Consider the following 8018-nt stretch of genomic DNA (forward strand, 5'->3'; position numbering starts at 1 on the left):
TAATCGTCACATTTCTGTGAGATAAGGCATCCCTATGAGGGACAAAGCCATGTTGTAATGGAAAAATTATATCCCAAATCATTTTGCCATTTCATCTTATAGTTGATCTTCACTTCTACACTAGTAAGCAAAATAGGTCTACAAAATCTACAGACTTTGGTATTCTTGTGCTTTTTTCAAGAGTTAATATTATATTAATCCATACTGGCTACCTATACTAGATAGTTCTTTAAAACTCTTAGATAACCTTGACTCAGGAAGGAACGGTGGTATGGTTTGTAGGGAAATGGCACCTAAAAGGGTATGTCCACTCAATATCAATTAAACAATCTCAATTAGCACGGTGCTGTAGGGTGGAGAGAACCACCTGCCTCCCCAAATCCTGTGGCCTAAGCTACCATTAAATATAATTTGAGTCCCCAGCACACTGTAAAATTTGACAATGCAAATTACTCAAGAATTCGGCGTGTGAGATCAGGATGTTTGCAGTAATACGGAGACGTGACCGAACCCTAATATTGAAGAACAAGATTGTTTATTCCTGAAACACATTTCTACTAGTCTCCCCATGCCCAAGGACCGTGTGGGATGGAATTATCACCACATTTCAAATATATAAACAGAAAACATTGAAGCCTTGAAAAAGTTGCATGTACATATCATTGAGGCAACGAAACACGTGTTGGCTTAATATCTGTTCACGAAGAATCCATGAAAAGGAATAAAGATCAAAGAAACAACTTTGTATTCTGTATATATTTGTTTGTGACTAACAATAGCTACTGCTGTCATTTGTTGCATTGTCTAATATTAACGTGTGCTGGGGACTGAAATAATCTTAGATAACGTTGCTGGGTTTGCATCCACTCAGCCGCCTTACTGCTCAGGAGTCAAGTAACCCCTAATCTTATTTCTTTAATCAAAAACTAATTCTTCAAGGCTGGGAGGGATTCTTCTGGGAGGGGAATCAACCTCTCCTTCCTCCAAAACTCATCACTCGTCCCCTATGTGCAGGTTAACTCTTCTAGGTGTAAGCCTTGGTAAAAGAATGTCCATGAAAATCTTAAAAACATTATTAATTCCCTTAATGTTCACTTTATGCATATAATACACATGTGAATTTGGGTTCTAGTTCTCCCTTTACCTAAGTTGTATGTCCAACATTCTACCCATTGACTCATTTTGCTAAAAAACAAAAGCTATTTCCCCATAGCTGTTTTTTTTCTCTGAAGTATTCAAAAGATGGCTATGAACTGCCCCCAGCTGTTTGTACAATTCTATTTCTCTATTATCAATTACGGACCCTCTTTTCACAGCTCCAGGTTTGATTTCTGCTTCCAGAATCTCATTCACCATCTGTGGGTCCAACTATGAGAGCACAATGAAAAGTCTAGTCTGGAATGCTGCAGATGTAGGAATGAATAGACTGTTTAGCTGGCCTGCAACCAACACAAGGAGATGATGGACGGAGCGCTGAAACTTCAGACACACACCCCCTGTCATAGATCTGGGTTGAATCCATCATCGTTCTTTAGCTCACTTCGCCACCCCAGTTCAGACACAGCTATATGCAAATCAGTCTTGACCCTGTGCCTCATGGGAATAGTCCAGCCCGAACTGCCAAGCCATGTCTTCCCTGGACCGGTTCCACATCAGCCAGGTTAGCTTGAATCCAGTGGCAAAGTGAGCAAGGGACCCACGTCTGGGGATACCCTGCCAACTTAGGCGAACAAAGCAAACACAAGGAGATGATGGATGTAGCGCTGAAACTTTTTATACACTCACCCCCAGTCTGAGATCTGGGTTGAATCCATCATTGTTCTTTAGCTCACTTCGCCACCCCCAGTTCAGACACAGCTATATACAAATCAGCCCTGACTCTGTGCCGCATGGGAACAGTCCAGCCCGAGCTGCCAAGCCTGTTCTTTTTACATTTGTCACCCCGAGTGGGGCGGGTATGCCCAGACGTGGGTACCATGCTCTCCATGCCACTGGAGTCAAGCTATCCTGGCTGATATGGGGTGAAACCCCAAAACTGGTCCTAGGATACTTGTTTCCAGTCCAGGGAGGACCTGGCCTGTCAGTTCGGGCTGGACTGTTCCCATTGGGCGCAGGGTCAAGACTGATTTGCATATGGATGGATCCAGACTGTAAATTAGGCATAATGAGCAAAAACATGATGGATTTAGGCCAAGATCTCTGTACTGGGGTGAATGTATGACATTGTTCTGGATTCTGTCCATCAATTGTTCTTTTTGCATTTGTCCCCCCGAGTGGGACGGGTATATCTAGGCGTGGGTCCCATGCTCTCCATGCCATTGGAGTCAAGCTATCCTGGCTGATGAGGGGTGAAACCCCGAATCGGGTCCTAGGATACTTGTTTCGAGTCCAGGGAGGACCTGGCATGGCAGTTTGGGCTGGACTGTTCCCATTGGGTGCAGGGTCAAGACTGATTTGCAAATGGCTGGGTCCAAACTGGAAAGGAATGGTGAACAAAGAAACTATGGATTTAGGCCCAGATCTCTGTATTTGGGTGAATATATGACATTGTTCTGCATTCTTTCCATCAATTGTTCTTTTAGCTGGCCTGCTACCCCTTAAAAAATACAGCTAGCTAGCCATAAAATCAAAAACCTCTATAAATGATGAACTTCATCCTTCACTTTTTGTTTCTTAATCTAACACTTTTTGTTAGTGTAGGGGGAGGGGGAATTTTCTGTTGGAAATGTACGCTAAGGTCTTGATTAGGATTTAGTGATAAAAACTGCCAAATTTGCACATTAGGAAAATAGTGATTCCCCGTGGCTCAGTAAATAACATGTTTGTCAAATAACACTAATTATGAGATTTTTACCATTTATAGTGTGATCTGGATTTACTGCATGCTTCAAATTCCAAATGTGCGCTACTTACCACACGTGGTAAATACTGCATTGTTAAATTGCACATGAAAAGTGTTTATCTTTTGGCATTGCACATTCTGGTAGTGACAAAAAGAATTGCTAGAGAGCAGAAATAGCCAGAGCAACACAAGGAAAGGCTTTTGGACACCCCGAAAGTACACCAGAAACTCCTTCTTGTGTAAGAGAGGGCATATATTCATTTTGTGTGGGCAAAGCATCTTGAAACTAGAAAAACAGAATGTATTGCTATCCTTTAATATTCCTTAGTAGTCATAAGACGAACTCTGCTAATTTCTTCCATCATGGACCTCAGCAGAGAAAGGAAGCAGACGATTATGGATCCTGAGATGGAGAACCTGGTGAAGTAGGTCATAAGGCACCATGACCGTCTAATGTGCTATCTCATGTTGAAGACGCCACCAAAAACAAACAAGAATATGCCAGTAGTAGGAGATAACAGACAAAATCAATACTGTATCAAGATGTCCACATGATGTTTGTCATACCGTGCACCATGTGCACACATGCAGCTTCCATTTTGAGGGTCCTACCTCCTCAGAATGTTTCGCTTATGATTCCTGTTGCCCTTTGAATTCCCTTAAATCATAGACCTTATTAATACCCACCATGAAAACACTATGAATATTTCCCCTAATACCCTGTTTGCAATATATTGAGGCCTCCACACTGCCCATCATGATGCTATCTTCTAAGCGTTAACAGTGGCAAACCTGTGATAGATGTACTTGAAAACCTGTAAGATTTCGAGTTCATCGCATTGGTCCAGTGGCAAGTTTGGAGCTGGGCATATAAGTACTGCTCTATTTCTAGAAGCCTCTGCTTGGTTTCAGAAACCTGGGAGAAGAAGAATAATGTAGCAAGTTCCTGCAAAATAGAAAATACTTACCTCTAAGAATATGAACCACTGAGATAGGAACCTTGGCTCTCACTCACACTTCAGGCAGTCCTGTATCCCTTGAATCTCCTTGCAGACTCAGGAAAATCCACAAAGGGAATTGCCTGCATCGCCATTCATACCTAGGAGAAAAGAGAATCAAAACATCCTATATTCTTCTCCAGTAAAGATACACCACAATGTTTATATTTTTTGATGACTTTTATGACTGCTAACACGTGCTAAAGTGCTTGTGGTCACTCCTTAAAACATGGTAAAATAGGCCTACACCAAATTGGTACATTTAATTTACTTGTAAATCCCTAATAGATGGTACTATATGTAACCGGGGACTGCAAATTAAATTATAGCAGCTGGCCTATAGCATTCCTTGAGCCACCAGCTCAAGTAGCCTTTTAAAACATGTCTCAGGCCTGTGGTACAGTTTTAAACTGTCATTTCGACCTGGCAAAATTAACCTTTTTCCAGGCCTAAACATTTATTTTTAGTACTTATAAGCCACCCCTAAGGTAGTCCCTAACTGTTCCTAGGGCAAGGTCCATGGTGTTTAAAAAATAGGACTTCTATACTTAGGTTCTTACGGTTCAGTGACTAAATATCGAGGGACAAAATATCGACTATACAAAAAATCGACACTAAAATATCGAGGGACAGAATATCGACTCCCTATCTACAAACAGGTAAGTACTAAAATATCGATTCCAAAATATAGACTGTCAAAATATGTTTAGCCAAAATATCGAATTTTTTAAATGTATTAAAAATAATATAAAATTAATTAAATATTAAAAACAATTAAATAAAACATACATATTATAATTAGGGCTGGGCGGACTTTGCGTAGCAGAATTTTAAAAAAATTTGTGGAAAACGAGAGCACATCCTGAGTAGGGCTGGGCGGACTTTGCCTAGCGCAACTACGCACTATTCTGAAGAAAATTGTGGAAAACGAGCGCACAACCTCATGGACTGTGTGCCCGGGACGGGTCCCTCGTGCTTGGGCAGGCTCCCCGACCTCCCCAGCCTGGCTGTGTTGAGAAGCAGGGACCGGCCCCGGGCCTCCTGATTTTTGGTCAGGGCCTGGGATCCCACGTCCTGCGGCCTGCCAAGTGTCCATCTGCCCGGGACAAGGGACCCTGGTGCAGAGCCCCGGAGCCCTGCAAGGGCAGTCGGGAGCCCTACCGCTATGGCTCGGTGTGGGCAGCTGGGAGTCCTTCCGGTCGCACCTTTCCCTCGGCCATCTGGTCGCGCGCAATGCTTTCCAATGGGGCGACCAGATGGCCGGGCCGGCCTGGAAGTCCCGATGAGGGTCCATTCGCCTCGCGGATCCCAGCCAGGGCTCCAGGAGGCCGGGCGCGTCCGCGCCTAGGGTCCCCTCCGTCACTCGGAGCGCGAGGGTTACAAGAAAGGTGGGTAGCCTTCCTCCGGATTAGTAGGGGCAGGGTATGCCGGGACACCCCTCCTGGGGATTGCGGTTCTCAGGCGGGGACCAGATGGGCCAAGCCCGGACGACACTTCCCCGGGGCGTCGGGTGCTTCCTCCTCCAGCCCGCGGCGAGGCAAAGTGCCCAGGACGGGCTCCATGGGTCTCCCGGGCGTCCCCCGAGGCCTGCAGCCCCAAAGCCCTGCAGACCCTGGAGCCCTTCAGCACGGAGCCCTGGAGCCCTGCAGGCCCGGAACCCTAGCAGGCCCAAGGCCCTGCAGCCCCGGAGCCCTGCAGGCCCGGAGCCCTGCAGCCCCGGAGCCCTGCAGGCCCAGAGCCCTGCAGCCCCGGAGCCCTGCAGCCCCGGAGCCCTGCAGCCCCGGAGCCCTGCAGCCCCAGAGCCCTGCAGCCCCGGAGCCCTGCAGCCCCGGAGCCCTGCAGGCCCAGAGCCCTGCAGGCCCAGAGCCCTGCAGCCCCGGAGCCCTGCAGCCCCGGAGCCCTGCAGCCCCGGAGCCCTGCAGGCCCAGAGCCCTGCAGCCACGGAGCCCTGCGTGGGCAGGCGGGAACCCTACCGCTATGGCTCGGGCAGACGGGAGCCCTTTCAGTTGCCGGCCACCTGGTCGCGCCTTTCCCCTCGGCCATCTGGTCGCGCGCAATGCTTTCCAATGGGGCGACCAGATGGCCGGGCCGGCCTGGAAGTCCCGATGAGGGTCCATTCGCCTCCCGGATCCCAGCCAGGGCTCCGGGAGGCCGGGCGCGTCCGCGCCTAGGGTCCCCTCCGTCACTTGCAGCGCGCGGGTTACAAGAAAGGGGGGTATCCTTCCTCCGGATTATTAGGGGCAGGGTATGCCGGAACACCCATGCTGGGGCTGTGCGGTTCATTGCCGGGGACCAGATGGGCGACGCCCGGGCAACATCCTCCAAGGCCTCCGGGGGCTTCCCTCCTCCGGGCCGCGGCATGGCAAAGTGCCCAGGGACGGGCTCCACGGGTCCCGGGCAGTCCTCCCCCGGGCGCCCAGGCCCCGAGAGCTCCGGTGGACCTCCCCGTGCCCGAGGCCAACCCGGGAAGCAGAGTCCCCCCCCGAGCCCTTGGTGTGAGGGTGGGCAGGCGGGAGCCCTACCGCTATGGCTCGGGCAGACGGGAGCCCTTTCAGTTGCCGGCCATCCGGTCGCTCCTTTCCCCTCGGCCATCTGATCGCGCGCAATGCTTTCCAATGGGGCGACCAGATGGCCGGGCCGGCCTGGAAGTCCCGATGAGGGTCCATTCGCCTCCCGGATCCCAGCCAGGGCTCCAGGAGGCCGGGCGCGTCCGCGCCTAGGGTCCCCTCCGTCACTCGCAGCGCGCGGGTTACAAGAAAGGAGGGTATCCTTCCTCCGGATTAGTAGGGGCAGGGTATGCCGAAACACCCATGCTGGGGTTGTGCGGTTCATTGCCGGGGACCAGATGGGCTACGCCCGGGCAACATCCTCCCAGGTCCCCGGGGCTTCCCTCCTCCGGGCCGCGGCATGGCAAAGTGCCCAGGGACGGGCTCCACGGGTCCCGGGCAGTCCTCCCCCGGGTACGCCCAGGCCCCGAGAGCTCCGGTGGTCCTCCCCGTGCCTGAGGCCCAGCCGGGAAGCAGAGTCCCCACCCCGAGCCCCTGGTGGGTGGGCAGGCGGGAGTCCTTTCAGTTGCCGGCCACCTGGTGGCTCCTTTCCCCTCGGCCATCTGGTCGCGCGCAATGCTTTCCAATGGGGCGACCAGATGGCAGGGCCAGGCCTGGAAGTCCCGATGAGGGTCCATTTGCCTCTCGGATCCCAGCCGGGGCTCCAGGAGGCCGGGTGCGTTCGCCCCTAGGGTCCCCTCCGTCACTCGGAGCGTGCGGGTTTCAAGAACGGGGGGTAGCCTTCCTCCGGATTACTAGGGACAGGGTACTCTGGGACCCCTCTCGGTCCTCAGCCGGCAACTGGGTCCTGCCGTGTGGCAGGGTGGCCGGAGGGCCTTCCCCTGCGCGCCCGGGAGCCCCGGATGGGTCCAGGGGCCCGGCCGGGCCCCGGGTCGGGGTCTCCGGCCCCGGGTGCCGTCCCCCGGCCTGCGGCACCGCCAAAGGCCCGGGACGGGGTTCCGTTGTGGCCGGGGTGCCTCCCGTGGCTGGATTGGGTTCAGGAGCTCCGGCCGGGCCCCGGGGAGGGCGGCCTCCCCGCCCCGGTCTCCGTCCCGGGTCCTGCCGCGTGGCAGGGTGCCCGGGGAAGGGTCCGGAGGGCCCGGGGAGGCTTCCCCTGCACCTGCGGTCCTCGGAGCCCCGGCTGGGTCCAGGGGCCCGGCCGGGCCCCGGGTCGGGGTCTCCGGCCCCGGGCGCCGTCCCCCGGCCTGCGGCACTGCCAAAGGCCCGGGACGGGGTTCCGTTGCGGCCGGGGTGCCTCCCGTGGCTGCATTGGGTTCAGGAGCTCCGGCCGGGCCCCTGGGGGCCCCGGGGAGGGCAGGCTCCCCACCCCGGTCTCCGTCCCGGGTCCTGCCGCGTGGCAGGGTGCCCGGGGAGGGGTCCGGAGGGCCCCGGGAGGCTTCCCCTGCGCCTGCGGTCCCCGGAGCCCCGGCTGGTTCCAGGGGCCCGGCCGGGCCCCGGGTTGAGGCCTTTGGCCCCGGGCCCAGTCCCCCGGCCTGCGGCACTGCCAAAGGCCCGGGACGGGGTTCCGTTGGGGCCGGGGAGCCTCCCCTCGCTCGTCTGGGTCCCGGAGCTCCGGCCGGGCCCCTGGGGGCCCCGGGGAGGGCGGCCTCCCCACCCCGGGCTCCGTCCCGG

Source organism: Triturus cristatus, chromosome 2_1, assembly GCF_964204655.1.
Source record: "Triturus cristatus chromosome 2_1, aTriCri1.1, whole genome shotgun sequence".
In the NCBI taxonomy this organism is placed as follows: domain Eukaryota; kingdom Metazoa; phylum Chordata; class Amphibia; order Caudata; family Salamandridae; genus Triturus; species Triturus cristatus.